The following is a 16,191-nucleotide window of genomic DNA, read 5'->3' on the forward strand; positions in this document are numbered from 1 at the left end:
GGCCCAGTGACACGTGCCTATAATCCCAGCACTGGGGAAGGAGAGGCAGGTGGACCTCTGTGAGTCTGAGGCCAGCCTGATCTACAAACGTGAGCCCAAGACAGCCAAGGTTACACAGAGAAACCCTGCCTCGAAACAAACATACAAACATATTAATTAATTAAAATGCTGAACTGGGAGCCAGGTGTGGTGGTGTATGCTTGTGACTCCAGCAGCACAAGGGAGGATAAGGCAAGAAGATCCAGAATTAGAGGCCAGCCTAGGCTGTGTAAAGATAACTACCGCAGGAGCTGGAGAGTCGCCGCAGTGGTGAGGAGCCCTTGCTGCTCCTGCAGAGGACCCCGATTTGCTTCCAGCAGCCACATGGCTGCTTCCTACCTTCTCTAACTGCAGTTCTGGGGTTCCAGTGTGCACATCTGTCCTCCACAGGCACCGAGCGTGCGTGCAGTGCGTACGCAGGCAGACAGATGTCTAGATAGACATGGATATAGATATCCACTCATTGCCTGGCAAATGCTAGGCCCCATGTTCCCAGTCCTCACTATGTGAACCCACCATTTTGCCTCCACACTAATCCCAGGAAATCGCCCCTGGGTTTGATGAGAAATAAAGGCAGTAAATAACTGTCCCGGGGCTGTACAGCTTACGTACACATCCAGACCCCAAATACAGCTCTGTTGACCTGCAGGTTATTTTATACAGAACTGAAATAAAACCAATAGAATTTCCCCTCCGACCTTTCCAAGCAGAAGAAGAAAGGGCGCTGAGACCTCATGGGAAATTGACAAGGGGAAGGTTCCAGAGTCAACCCACCTATGTCATCAATCTGGCACTTAATTGCTGAGTGGCTCAAATGAGTTATTTAATCACTCTCTTCATCCCAAAACTAAGAAGGAGCCAGGCACAGCACACACCTGTAACCTCAGGCAGAAAGCTGAGGCAAGAGAATTGTGAGTTCAAAGCCAACCTGGACTAAAGAGTAAGACCCCCTATATTCAAATAACAAGACCAAAGTCCATCAAACTAACTAAAAATAAGCCCTGAGGATCCTAACAGAATCCACTTCTGGATACTAGGAGGTTGAACCACACTAAAGCACTTAGTAGGGCATCTGGCACATGCTCAGGCACTGTCTGTGTTGAGCCCAAGGCTGTGAGAACCTCAGAGACAAATGACCTCCACTTTAGTGATCTCCCATGAGCGGGGAAGAAGAAAGGGCCGATGGACAGTCCACGGGCATACCTATGGGGGAGATCGCCACCTGCAGCATAGCAAGAGGCAGGCCCGCCCCCATTTTCCCCTCCTGCCACTTTGTTGACTCCGTCTGTCAACACCTGCGCCCCACCCAAGGATCCCAGAGAAGGTTAGATGAGGGCTGGGACTCTGTCTGGCAGCAGTAGCATGAGCTGACCTCAGGTGACTACTGTCAGGTGACTACTCTTGGTTTGTACTTTAAGGGCTGTGCAAATGCTTCTGCCACTTCCTCGGCAGAGATCCAGCCCTGGAGAAAACAGCAGGACGACGGCCTGACGAGGCTCTGGGGCATTTTAACCCCTGAGCTGCTGAGCCTGCTCCTTCCCACTGCTGATAATACGTCTTCTGTGAACTGAAGCATCCCTAAGGTCCGTCAGAAGGGAGTGGTGAAAGAAAGAGGTCAGACCCTGTGTTTGGTTTTGCGTTTATTTCTCTGCTTGGGGTGGGGCAATCTACGTCAGTCAGGACACACCTGTGGAGGTCAGAGGGCAGGCTTGCAGAGTCTATGCTCTCCTTCCGTCCCTTGGGGTCCAAGGATTGAACTCATCAGATCTGGTAGCACACAGCCCTGCCCACTGGGCCACCCTGCCAGTCCTTCGGTGCTTCTTACCTAGATCAGCGAAGGAAAGAACGTCCACCGGCTGGTGGCTGGTGCACAGAGAGCTCCAAGACATAGCCCAAAAGAGGCAGGCAGCAGGATGATCTTCTTAATCATGTGTAAAAAGAGAGAGAAGATGATAATATCTGAAATTCTGTGTGCTTTAAGATTGTAAAAAAAAAAAAAAAAAAGGCCTGAGGCCAGCCTGGTCTACATGGTGACACCCTGTCTCAAAGTCTCAAAATAATTGAAAAGTGTCTGTGCAAATTAAAGTGGGGCGGGAGAGATGGTTCAGTGGTTAAGGACACTAGCTTGCTTTGGCAAAGAGCCTGGGTTTGGCTCCCAGCACAACCTCCTGTAACTCCATTTCCAGGGGCTCCAATGCCCTCTTCTGACCTATGAGGAATCCAGGACTGCAGACAGTGGGCATATATACAGGTAGGCAAACACTCACATTTGAAAACAAATACTGTTTTAATGTGAAAAGATCCTTTGAGGAAAAACGAGGAGAAATGATTGCCTGGGGTGGCATTATGGAACAGGAGAAACCCTGTTACTGGATTCCTTTTTTTACTGTAATAAAAAGCCACACATGCAAAAGCCCCCTCTTCACCATTATCAAATGTGTTTACATTGCTGTGCAGCAGCACTAGGTACAGTGTAACACTCAGTGGGGTTATTTTAGGGTTGGTTTGTGGGCTGTTGTTATTTTTTAATGTTTTATGTTTTATTACCTGTACATATGCGTGAGGGTGAGTTTGTACACATGAGGTGCAGGCGCCCCCAGAGTCCAGTAGTGGGCATTGGAATCCCCAGAACTGGAGTTATAGGCTGTGAACCCAACTTGGATCCTCTGCAAGGGCATGGTGCCCTCAACTACTGAGCCACCTCTCCAGCCCCCAAAATGTTGCTATTGTTTTGAGACAAAGTCTCTCTGAGTAGCTGGGGCTAGCCTCCAAGTGAAACTGCTTTAGCTGCAGCCTCCAGCCTCCAGAGTACAAGAATTATACCTGGCTTTATGTAGATTCTTTTTCAACCTTGGTGTGTGTGTGTGTGTGTGTGTGTATGTTTGTGTATGTATGTTGTGTGTTATGTGTGTATGTAAGTGTATGTGTGTATGTGTGCATGTGTATGTGTGTGTGTGTGTATATGAGTTTCTGTGTGGTGTTTCTGTGTGTGTGTGTGTGTATGTATGTTGTGTGTTATGTACGTATGTGTGTGTGTGTGTGTGTGTGTATGTGTGTTGATAGGGAACAAACCTAGAACCTTATGCTCTATGCACTTTGATGCTGAGCTGCCAGAGCCCGCTGACATTGTTGAACAGTTCCTGAGTGGGGAGTGAGGATTGAAATAATTAAAGCAAAGTCACACTACACACAGGATCAGCTTCAAAGGGCTGTCAGTTAGACTGCAGCATGAGTTTATTTCACAATTCCTTATATAGGCAAAGCAAAACAAGTCACATCAATACAAGAAAGAAGTTCATGGAACTGCCAAACTTGTTTTCTAAAATCGCTTCCCTGTAGCAGATATGGTCCAAGGTCACACAAACAAGTTTTAAGGAACCTGGTGAAATTTCTTTTATCTGTCTCAAGGTGAAGGTCAGGGTGAAAACATGTTTTTCGCTGAATAACAAAGCAGCTCTCTACACTGAGCTACACTCTTAGCCCTTGGATTTTTGAGACAGGGGTTCCCTATGTAGCCCAGACTGCCCTTGAACTCACTTTGGGAATTCTGAGATTCCAAACATGTGCCACCATGTCCATTAGCATTGATTGTTTTAAATTTGTTTATCATTGGAAGAAGAGCTTGCCGTGGCATAACTGGAGGTCAGAGAACAACTTTACGTAGTGGTGTTGGGGTAATCTCTTCTGTACTGTGTGAAGGCTGTCTCTATACACTCACTTGTTGATTGCTAAACCGGCAGAGAGCTGAGTACTGTCCAGACATCTTTATTGTTGTTCTTTAATTAATTAATTTATTTATTTATTTATTACAGTTTATTCACTCTGTATCCCAGCTGTAGCCCTCTCCCTCAGCCCCTCCCAATCCCACTTTCCCTCCCTCATCTCCTCCCAGGCCCTTTCTTAAGTCCACTGATAAGGGAGGTCTTCTTCCTCTTCCCTCTGACCCTATCCTATCAGGTCTCATCAGGACTGGTTGCATTTTCTTCCTCTGTGGCCTGTTAAGGCTGCTCCAAGAGTTCAAGTCAGAGACAGTTCTGGAACTGTCTTGGGAACCCACTTGGACACTGAGCTGCCATGGGCTACATCTCTGCAGGGGTTCTAGATTGTCTCCATAGATGGTCCTTGGTTGGAGTATCAGTCTCAGAAAAAAACCCCTGTACCCTGATTTTTTGGTTCTGTTGCTTTCCTTGTGGAGTTCCTGTCTCCTCCAGGTATTTCTATCTCCCCCTTTCTTTCATAAGATTCCCTGCACTCTGCCCAAAGTTTGGCTATGAGCCTCAGCATCTGCTTTGATACCCTGCAGGGCAGAGTCTTTCAGAGGCCCTCTGTGGTAGGCTCCAGTCCTGTTCCCTGTTTTCTCCCTCTTCCGATGTACATCCCATTTGCCTGAGTGAGGACTGATCATCTTACCCAGGGTCCTCCTTCTTGTTTAGCTTCTTTAGATGCACATATTTTAGTATGTTTATCCTATATTATATGTCTAATATCCACTTATAAGTGATTATGTACCATGTGTGTCTTTCTGGTATACCTCACTCAGGATGATCTTTTCTAGATCCCACCATTTGCCTGCAAATTTCACAATTTCCTTGAATACTACTCAGCAATTAAAAACAAGGCATTGTTATTCTTATGGATCGCCACTGGCCTTTATCTTGTAAGCACTCTTTCTCTCCCACCTTTTGATTGGCTTAATAAAGAGCTGACTGTCAATATCTAGGCCTAAGAGAAAAGGCGAGTCTTCCAGGCTGAAAAAGGGTCTCTGGAAGAGGAATCAGACACGGAGATTTGACAGTGTGACATGGGAAGAAACAGGGGCTGGGGCTGAGTGAGAGAGAAGAAATGGGCCACGTGGCAGGTCGTAGGCTGGGGTTTGTTGGTTTGAATAGCTGATAGTGCCTAAGCTTTTAGAAATACTAATAAGTCTCCGTGTCTTTATTCATCCATGGTGGGGTCCAAGAAAGTCTCGCTATAAAGTGGTTCTCTCCGTCCCCCTTTATGTAGACACTGAACTTAGGTTGCCGCGCTGGTGCAGCGAACCCTTCTCGCAGTGAGCCAACTCGCTGGCCTTGCATTGCCTATTTTCAGAACTAATTCTAAGTCTGGGCTGGCGAAATGGTTCATCGGGAAGACGCTTGCTAAGCAAGCCTTATGACCTGAGTCCAAAACCCAGAAACGCAGTGGAAGGAGAGAAGCGACTCCAGAAAGTTGTCCTCTGACCTCCACAAGTGACCTGTGGCACACCACCCACACTTACACACACATCCGTACACAACATGCTCAAAAATAATAAATAAAATTTTTAAATAGAAATAACATTAAATTTATTTTTCCTGAATAATAAATATATGGTTGATTTCTGTCTCAGTTGTGTGAAAAAGGTTGTACTGGGAAGGAGGATGAGGGAGGGGAAGAACTGGGTGGGTATTGAAGAGGATTGGGGAGGGAGAATAGAAGGGGAAAAGGAACGAGAGGGAGGAGGAAGAAGAGAAATATAGGAAGGGACAGGAGGAGGAAGGGAAGGAGGTGAGTAAGGAGTAGTTTTGAAATCTGCCTGTCCCTTTTCCTTAGCAAAGTTAAGTAACTCCTCTAAGCTTTACACACACACACACACACACACACACACACACCTCAAGGACCTTCAGTGCTCATTGATGGAGTTTCCCTATAAAGGAGAAACTGACCCTAGACCAGAGAAAACTCAGTTTAGCGACTTCCCACAGAGCTTGGAAAAAGAGCTGGGGGAAGGGTGCTTTTAAGCAGGGTAATTCTTCACCTTAACAAGCCCAGGTCCAAATGGGTGCTGGTTAAAAACGCGGCGCAGGCCCCATTCTCAGCCAGAGTCTATTCAGTGAGACCTGTGCTTAGCTGGAGTATGGATAACCCGTGCTCTGAGGCTGCCCCAAAACAGAAATCGCTCTGATAGCCTGGCTTACAGTTTCTCCAAGTCTGTGGTGTGGTCCTGGACACACAGGGAAGTCCCTCAAAGGCGGCCGCACGGGACTAGGGGAAAGCATGGACTCTGATGGCCTCTTCGCTTGAAGAAACAGAGTGCCACCTCCCGATTAGATCTATAGTGGAAGAGAGGGTACCTGCATAGGCCAGAGGTGGTGAACCCCCTTGATCTGGAGTTACAGGTGGTTAACGTGTGCTGGGAAGAGAATTGGGTTCTTCCGCAGGAGCAGCAAGGGCCCTTGGCCGCTGAGCCATCCCTCCAACCCCCTACCTGGGCCAGCAGCTCTCCTCATACCCAGGGGAGCATAGGGGACAGCTCAAGTGTCTCGGTTGTGGAGATGCCGGAGTAAAGAAGGCATTGAAGCTCACCAGATTTCTCGTTGGGCTCAGAAGCTAGGCTTGGGTTCCGGCCGGGTCAGAGCTGCATTGCCGCGGCGGGAGCAGCAGGTGGCGCCAAGGGCGTAGGTGATTCAAAGCCGTCTTGCTCAGCCGTCTTGCTCAATCATTAAGTCGAGTGTGCCACCGAGTGCAGAAAAGCTTGTGAGAGGTCCTCTTTACCCTCTAGCTCCGAGTCTGAGCACCACATTGGCAGGAGGGAGAAGGGGGAAGGAGGCTGAAATATTCTCCTTTAAGAAATTGTCAGGCAAACGAGGTAGCTCATGCCTGTAATCCCACCACTTGAAACTTTGAGGCAGGAGGATTTCTATAAGTTAATACCAGCCTAGAAACTACAGAAGAAAATCTTATCTAAAACACACACAAAACAAACAAAAAGCATCTCTTGCCCCAACCCAGAATTGAGGGGTTTGGCTTCGACCACTCACAACACAGCAAAGGCAGAGCCAAGCCCCTTACTATGCCAAGGCTTGGGCCAGTGTAGGGTGCTGGACCAGCCCTTAAATCTGTGGCCTTTTCAAAGGTTGCACCATTACATTAGCCCAAGTGCTCTTAGTGCACAAGGTCCAGAATCACCAGCTAGCATGCTTATTTCAACATTTGAGTCGTTTTCATCCCTCTTCATGACTCTGGACATATCCACATGCCCCCTGAACATTAAAAAAAAAAAGTTTAAGAACACCATTAAGTTAAATATAATTACAAGGAAAGGGGTTTATGGCCATAATAACTCTTCTCAAAACAGAAAAGAAAAAAACAGCCAGGCACGGAGCACGCCTTTAACCCCAGCACTCAGGGAGACAAAGGCCGGTGGATCTCTGAGTTTAAGGCCAGCCTGGTCTACAAAATGAGTCTAGGACAGCCAAGGCTACACAAAGAAATTGTCAAAAAGAAAGAAGAAAGAAGAAAGAAAGAAAGAAAGAGAGAGAGAGAGAGAGAGAGAGAGAGAGAGAGAGAGAGAAAGAAAGAAAGAAAGAAAGAAAGGAGAAAATACACAGTGATTAGGATTTTTTTCAGTCTGTTTGCCACTGAATTATCTTGACATATTCCCAGGGTTGTGTTTTCCATGCTGTAGGGCAAAGAGGAGCCCAGGAGGTTCTCTCTAGGGAATTCTGAATAAAAAGAGGCCAGAGGTGCTGAAGAGGGAAAGGAGGCGAGGCAGAGAGGAGATAGGTGGGAACACTCTATCCTAACCATTGCAAAACAGAAGGAATATTGATAGTAACCTTGCAGCTCCTACCGTGGCCTTCCTGTGTAGAATGCTTCCGGAAGCATCGGTTATTTTTACTAGGAAGCTGGAGGGGAAGGGCGGAGACCCAGCTTCCTGTGAGACTGCCTGACCCCGGAGTCCTATGCCAAGTGTTCCAGCATCTGCAGGAGGCGTGTTCCTTACCACCAACCCACACCAGAAGGCCGATTACCTCTTCCACATCCTCCCACCTCTTCCCTTGCTATAGTGGAGGTGGCCTGTGGCTGGAGCAGGACCAGGGCTACAGGAAAGACACAAGTGTCTTGGGAAGGGACAAGGAGATGCTAGTGAGCCTTCACTAAAGAACCTCAGGGGCGTGTGTGCTCTGGGAGCCCTGACCAGGAGAGGTTAGGTAGAGGGAAAGGCTGCGGGAAGCACACTTCACTCGTCTTGGTTTCTCAGCTAAGGAGAGGTCAGATGGAAATCTGCAGCAAGTCTAATGCAGGCTCCTGCACAGCCCCAGACTCAGGGCTGCTGTAGGGAGACACTTCAGAGGTTTACATCAACAGTCTCTTCTAAGAACACTGGGGTTTGCTGTCTGTGTGTGTCCTGTGACCTAGAGATGAAGAAGGACCATGTAGCTCCTTGTCCTACAGGTCACAGTCTCAGAGATTCCTAGGGAACGAAGGAACCTCTGCCTCTTAGGTTGTGTGGGCTGTGGGGAACATGCTAAATAGAGCACCATGCTGTGCCTGTTCTGATTCCGGCACTTCCTAGTGGTGAGGGTTCTGGGTGAGGTACTTGATCTCTTCAAGCCTCCGTTTCTTTGCCTGTAAGATGAGCACAATCCCACCTTCTGAGAGTTGGTGGGTTAAATGAGCAGCCTCAGATAAAGTTGTAGCTGCACAGCAACATTGTAGGTGCTGGTATACACTCTAACATCCCCTCCTCCTGTAGCTCCTCCTGTAGCTCCTCCTATGCAGAAGTGTCTAGAAAAAAAAAAAAAAAAAAAAAACAACACCTAAATGTTTGTCTGTGCTCAGGAAGCATATTTTATGCACCTTCTTTTGTAGTTTGTTTTCTATTACTGTGATAACGCTATGACTAAAAACAAGTTGGGAAGGAAATGATTTACTTCCATCTGGAAACTCCCGGGTCACACTCCATCACTGGGGAAAGTCAGGGCAGAAACTCAAAGCAGGACCCTGGAGGCAGGAACTGAAGCAGAGACCATGGAGGAGTGCTGCTTACTATCTTGTTTCGGTAGCTTTAAAAAACAAAACAAAACAACAAAAAAAAACCTCTACTTTATTTGAGGTGTTTAGGCCTCTACCTCCCTTCTATCAACCCCCCAGCCTTAATTAAGAGAGAAATGGTCAGTGGGCAGAGGGGGCCCAGACCCTTTTAATTCTCCCGGCTATTGAGGGTCAGGGGTTCTTTTAGGGCTCTACACCAATCCTGTTAACCAAAGAGGCAGCCAGCAGGCTCCTCCACATCCCTGCACCCTGAAGCATTTCTCCCTGTGTGCTCCACACTGTCAAACCATCTCTTTCTTGCTCTCATATCTATACTCTCAGAGTCCTAGACCCCCCTCTCCGTGCCTCTCGTGAAAGGCTGTTACCAGCTGGCAAAGATCACACCCCACACATGACAGTTAACAGGTGTGGACAAACTATAGCTCAACTAAAATCCCACACTTGGGGTTAAGACAAAAGTATATTTACATAACATACAAAGAAACCAAAACTTCCATTACGTGCTCCCCATGGTTTTGCTCAGTCTGCTTTCTTTTCCGGGCCAACTGCCCAGGGGTGGCACTGCCAAAAGTGGGCTAGGCCCTCCCACGTCAATCATGAACCACGAAAATAACCCACAGATTTGCCTATTGTTATGGGTTCAGAAATAGCTGCACACTGACCACTCGAACACCAGACTCAGACTGAGGGAAGTTTATTGAATGCTGAACAAAGAATGACTGGTCAGGGACACACAGCCTAGATTCGGGAACCAGACTATGACACCCGTCTGTTTCTAAGACAGGATTTTATAAGAAAAACCGCAACCAGGTAACAACCAGGTAACCAGGTGCAGGAAGCATTACATCATTTTGAGTTGCTAAACATAATCGATTCTGTTCCAAGTACATTGTATCAGGTAGTTAGAAAAAGTATTTTAAGATGATTGTTAGGATATAGGCTTGGAGACTTTCCAGTTCCCTCATCGTTCTGGGAGAAAGGAACATAGCAGGGTATTTGTGGTTTTGTTTCAGTAGAACACATATCATTAATTCAAGCAGAATGTTCAACAAGTACTGAATTGTAAGTAAAAGGCTATTCAAGCTCTCAGGCAGGCAGAGCCTGAGAACCTGAACTTAATTTCACCTTATGATCAAATGGTGACTTAAAAAATGGCTTCTATTATGCTGAAGACAAAAGCAAGTGTTAACAGAAGAGCTATAGTTATGCTAAGAACTAAAGTAAGTCTTAATGGAGGGGCTATAGAGTTTAAGCATACCTATAGGCCAATCTGGTGGAGGAATTTTCTCAAATGAAGTTCCCTCTTCCCACCGGTCTGAGTCTAGTTGTGAAAACAAAAACAAACAAACAAAGCTAATCAGCTGTGGTCTCCCTATCTGGGCTGAGTAGACATGTGTGCAGCATCTGCCCAGGAAAAGTTTTGTCACACATCAGATGAGCTCTCTGCATCTTCCAACTGCATATGGAGTTTTCTACCTTCTATATAACAGACACTGTTTTCTTTCTGCTCCACTTCCAGGAATATAAGCTCAACCAGTGTTGATGCCCGTACATGAAGTTATAGATGAAGTTTGTTTGCCATTTGCGATTCTAAGGTGACTGTGATGGCTATTCTTGGTTGTCAGCTTGACCATGTCTTCTGGAATTAACTAAAACCCAAATGGCTGGGCACACCTGTCAGAGGTTTGTTTGTTTGTTTTTTCTTAATTAAATCAATTGCATCGGGAAGACCCACCCTAAATCCAGATTTTTTTTGACGTGGGAAGATCCACTTTAAATCTGGGCCACACCTTCTGGTGGCAGCCTATATAAAGGACATGGAAGAAGAAGAAAGCTTTCGCTCTTTTTCCTTGCCTTGCTAGTAAGTCTGTTCTTTCACCGGCAACAGAACCTACTTCAGTGTATACTGAAGACCAGCTGAGACATCAGGCTCATGGACTGAACAACTACTGGATTCTTGGACTTTCTGTTGGTAGACAACCATTGTTGGATTAGCTGGACCACAACCTGTAAGCCATTCTAATAAATCGCCTTTTTTATATACAGGGAGATTTGTTCTATGGCTTCTATTCCTGTAGAGAACCCTAACTAATACAGTAGCCTACAGCAAAGTCACACATGCAGGTATTTCTTGGTTGGCTATTGCGTTCTAAAACCATCTATGACCAGGCAGGTGTTGGACCTGACTACAGGTCATAGTGTGTCACTCCATGCACCTCCTCCAGCTGACAGCAGCCCTTTGCCCTCGGCTCACACACGCCTTCTTCTGCTAAGTAAAATTTATCAAGTGGGCTTGATGGCATGTAATGCCAGTACTTAAGAAGCTAAAAAGTATAAATATGGCTAATAATGTTTATTATTAAAAGCCTATAATTACTATGGCAGTTTTATTTAACCTACTATTAAACAATAAAAGGCACAGACACCTGATAGATTTTAGATAAGCCTTATTTTACCTGGGGCTGGGCATATATAAACCCCCTGAGCTACCTTGGTTGCCACCCAGCCCCTCATCCCATGCCATTTGCCTTAATAATTCCTATCGGGGCTACTCCCATCCAATATCCCCATAAATGCTTGAACTTGCTTTCCATCTGGGCTGCTCCTCTCAGCACTGTTCTCAGAGTTCACACCTCCCAGGCCATGTGGTTCTTTCCTATCCCATGGCGGCTTTCCGCCTTTCTCCTGCACCTGTCTCTCCTTCCTGTGATCCTTCTGTCCTCAGAGCTCACACTTTTGCCCTGCCTACCTCACTCTGCCCTGCCCAGGCGGGTAGGCATTTATTCAGCCAATCAGGGGTAACTTGGAGGCAAGGATTACAAACGTCATTTTGTAAAAGACAGCACACAGATGTCGGGGGAGGGGACAAAACAATTAACAATCAAATACAAAGCACCAGACCATGCCGTTATAAGTTTAATGCTAGCTTGAGCTTTGTAGTATGTTCCAAACCAGCCTGGATTCACAGAGCAGAACTCTGTTTCCAAAACAAGTCTTTAGGCCAAGCATGGTAGTACATAGCTTTAATTCTACCACTCAAGGATCAGAGGAAGGTGGATTTCTATGAGTCTGAGGTCAGCCTGGTCTACATAACAAGTTCCAAGCCAACTAGAGATACACAGTGAGACCCTGTCTAAAACAAAAAAACAAAAACAAACAAACAAAAAAACACCACCAAAAAAACCAAAAACAAACAAAAAAAAACAAAAACACCTAAAGCAAAACAAAGAAATGAAAAAAAAATTAAAACAGACATGTTTTTTGTTTTTTTGTTTTTTTGTTTTTAAAGATTTATTTATTATGTATACAGTGTTCTGTCTGCATGTACACCTGCATGCCAGAAGAGGGCAGCAGATTCATTATAGATGGTTGTGAGCCACCATGTGGATGCTGGGAATTGAACTCAGGGCCTCTGGAAGAGCAGCCAGTGCTCTTAACCTCTGAGCCATCTCTCCAGCCCCAGACATGTTTTAAAGTACATTGTTATAATTTTGTCAGCGGTATTGAAAATCAATCATCTTGGTGTCACACAAAGGAACACGGGAGCGAACTGAGAGCAATTTTAGCAAGGGAGAAGGGGCACACTAGCACTCTAACTGCGGTAGTGAATGCTCTCACGGAAATGACTTAATCCCTGCCAGGGCTGGTGACTGTCTCATTTCACTGATGGGAACCAGCAGGAGAGGTTAACTAACTTTGATTAGAAAAGAAGGGAAAAGAAGGAAAAAAAGAAAAGAAACAATTCCTCACAGCTAGCACCCCCAGACAAGAAGACTGCCTACAAGGACACAGGCCCTTGCAGACCCATGATCTGGAGAACCTTTACCAGTGGCTGTCTCTGTCCCAGGACAGCATCTAAGGCACGCAGCTCTGGTCCCTGCCTACCTCTCAGAACTCCTTGCCCTTTCTCCTCCCTCACCAGGCTGCAGATACAAGCTTCCCTCAGGCACACTGGGGCCATCACACCCCTGCCTCCTCTGCCTCACATCTCCTCCCCAGGTGTCCAGCCTGTCTACCAACAGCACCGTGAAGGTCCCTTTCCAGAACAAGATATGCCAGAAACAATCAAGCCTGTTCGTGTCTTTTCATAAAGCCCACAATTTATTGAGTAACAATAAATTTACAAAGTGAGGTAGTTTTAATAGCAATTTGACTGATAATCCTGCCTACTCTGGTAATCTGGCCACATGACTGCTTAATTCCTAGTATTAACTTTCACTGCACACAGCACATAATAAATACATCTATTTGTCTATGTGTACATATGGTTTGCAGAATGAATAAGAATCAGACACACACACACACACACACACAGAGGATCCCCACAACCACCCAAAGTAACAGCAGTCCCTCTGAGGGTATTTTGGTTTTTTTAAGAGAAATATTGTAAAAATGTGTTTTAGTTTTAATCCCAGGTATGGGACATGGGACTGTTTCACAGCAGCTGACTATGATTTGCCTCGTGCTCTAGCAGAGACGTGATCCTGCCAGGTACAGATAGTTTCTAACGATTGTGTGACATTTGGAATTCTGGGAACTTTTCAGAGGGCACATAAACGGTAGGGTCTGAGAGGTGAGGTGGGTTGTTGCTTGGTTGCTGTTGGTTGAGGTTTGTAAAGTAGTCGTGAGCGAAGAAGAAATTAGCTGTCCTGATGGCAAAGATCAAACTTCTCTCAAGGAGCTCAAGCCCCCTAATCTGCAGGAAGTAGCCTAATGATGATGTCACCCCCTTCCCCAACCCCTGACTTTATTCAGGGATCTCTTTCCTTTCCTCTCTATCCTTTTTTTCTTTCTTATCTAGTGTTGGGGGTTGAAAGGATGGAAGAATAGGGGTGGAGAAGGGTGGAAAAAAGAAGAACCCACAAAGTAGCAAATGCAGGCTAGAGTTGGCAGTGTGGTTGGGTTTGTTCTCTGAAAGGTCTTAGTTCAAGGCTCAAATGGGACAATAGGTTGCCCTTTTGGGTAAGAGATTTTAGAAGAGTTATTAACACCAAAGAAAGACAGCATGGCAGAGGCTCTGAGGAAAATGAGGAGAATTCTGGCCCTGAGGCAGACTGGGATCCCTTCTTATAGGTGGCAGGAGTGGGTGAGGTTTCTGAACCAGGAAGTTGATGAGTCCTTAATACTGCTTGCACTTAGACTGTCTCCAAGGTAAAGGAGGAGGTCTTACATAGTGAGGGAGGGAGCAATCAGTTTATGGTGACTTAGAGGCCTGGCTTAGTGGAACACAAGTGTCTCTTTAGAATACAGTCATTCTGCCAGACAGTCTGGTTATACTAGTAGGAAGTGTTATCAACTCGATTATTACAGAAAACCTAGCCAACACTACTATTTTACTCGATTGGTTGCCATGGATACTTGGTCAAAGTATCTCTACTCCAAGATGACCGAAGGAGTAATAAATTTCACTACCATACCAAAAGAAAGCCTAAGCAACAATGTGGAAGGGGACCAAGACCTGCAGTTGACCGTACCTCCCCCCATGAAACTCTCAACTAGTGGCCAGAAACGACTATTAGCCATGGGACCAAGGCTTTGGCTCAGGACGCTCCCACTTTGTGCACTTGCACTCACCTTCTCTCTGTGTCTGTCTGCTCTCTCTCTCTGTCGTGTTTGTGTGTGTATCCCTGTCTCCCAGGGCTCTCTCCAATTCATGCGTGACCTTCTCTGTAGTCTCTCTAAGTGTCTGTCTCTTATACTGTTACCTTACTTAATTTCTTTGGCTCAATAAAAGTTCAGAGTTTCATCTTTGAAAAAATTCTTTAAAATAAGATGGGAGGGTGTTGGGATCTGTAAGCAGGCAGGTTAAGTCCCAAGGGACTTAACAAACAGGATATCAGGCATCTGTGAAGACACCTACAGACCACCTGAAACCACCTGCACATGCTCTGGGTCACCTTATAAGAGAACTCATACCACCTCCAATCTCTCTCGCCTGCCCTTCCCAGAGACAGTCTCTGTGACCCCTTCCCCCTTCCTTTAATAAACCTCCCACGTGGAACCAGTCACGTGGCATGATTTGTGAACCCACCATGTAACTTTGCTGTACAATCCTAACAGAGGGGAAGTTGTCTCACCGATATCTGCCTGCCTCTGCCTCCCAAGTGCTGGGATTACAGGTGTGTGCCACTGAGCCCGGCTAGAAGGATATGTCTTTAATGGACCTGCAATGCTAATGCGACATTCCCCTTTCTGGAGAGTTAACTCTAAACTCATTCAGAAATGGGCTGAAACGGGCAATGGACAGAACCTATTTCACCATGAACATCTAGAATCTATTTTAAAGTTGTCTCTAGAAAGGATTAGTGTCTAGATTGGAGCTTCAGTTCCACTGCCACGTGCCCCTGGCATTCCTGGCTGGAGTACCACGGACTTTAGAAACTCTCAGCTTCCTTTCCCAAAGTCGGCCTGCCTAAGTGGTTCCTATCGCCTGTGCTGCTCTCAGGGTCCCTTCTCAGGCCTTGAGAACTGGCTTTTAACCCCTGCTGTCACCAATGCTCTCAATCCCTAGTGCTGCAAGAGAAAAAGAAAATGAGAGGGAGAGAAAGAGAGAGAGAGAGAGAGAGAGAGAGAGAGAGAGAGAGAGAGAGAGGAAGCAGCAAACACATCAATACTTTTCTCAAGCTAGGGAAAAATACGCTTTTTGTGTTTTAACATAGACAATTGAGTCTGCGCCCTTTGGCTGTCAGACCACTGAGACAATGGGCACCGAGACACTGCAATTTCCCCAGGAAATTGTCAAACCTTACATGAGAGACTGGCGCTGAGACAATGCTTGAGTGTGGGACCACACCTTAACTAGGACTGCTTATTTATGCATACCTCTTTTTTTAAATTGCATTTCCTGGTATGGGTATTTTGCCTGCATGTATTTGTGTACCCTTTGTGTGCCTACATTGGGAGGCCACAATAAGTTGTCAGATCCCCTGGAAAGGGAGTTATCATTGGCCACCAGTTGTGGTTGTTGCTAATTAAATTTGGGTCCTCCAGAAGAAGAGAAAGAGATCTTAACCATTGAGCCATCTCTCCAGCACCTTACTTTCTATTTAAATCTAAACTCTTTGGCTGGGACTGGAGAGATGACAGGGATTAAGCATGTTTGCTATGCTGTTCGGAGGATTGGGTGGGTGTGGCCCACAGGCCTTTCACTCAGCACTGGGGAGGAGAGGACAGACAGGAGGACATTGTGTGCTGGGAAAATGATGAGCTCCAGGCTCACCCTTTCCTCAAAGGAACTAAGCTCTCCTCTGGCCTATGCTGTGTCCTGCACAGCTTCAGGGACTGACCTAAGTGGGGCAATGTGGGAATGAAGAAAGGACAGACACACGGACACATGTATGGGAAAGCTAGGATCCT

At 46.2% G+C, this 16,191-nt stretch overlaps 2 long non-coding RNA genes across 2 annotated transcripts in view; both read right to left on the reverse strand.

The window, feature by feature from the left end:
• The window catches only part of LOC132656850 (uncharacterized), a 61,373-nt gene that overhangs the window by 38,406 nt on the left and 6,776 nt on the right, over nucleotides 1–16,191 (reverse strand). The gene's annotated exons all lie outside the window — the stretch shown is intronic.
• On the reverse strand, nucleotides 1,675–8,563 carry LOC132656849 (uncharacterized). The gene is made up of 3 exons (XR_009594615.1): nucleotides 6,364–8,563; nucleotides 1,865–1,960; nucleotides 1,675–1,776 (listed from the first exon to the last, which is right to left on the reverse strand). It is a non-coding gene; the product is annotated as an uncharacterized LOC132656849 (long non-coding RNA).

Source organism: Meriones unguiculatus, chromosome 10 (assembly GCF_030254825.1).
Source record: "Meriones unguiculatus strain TT.TT164.6M chromosome 10, Bangor_MerUng_6.1, whole genome shotgun sequence".
Taxonomy (NCBI): Eukaryota; Metazoa; Chordata; class Mammalia; order Rodentia; family Muridae; genus Meriones; species Meriones unguiculatus.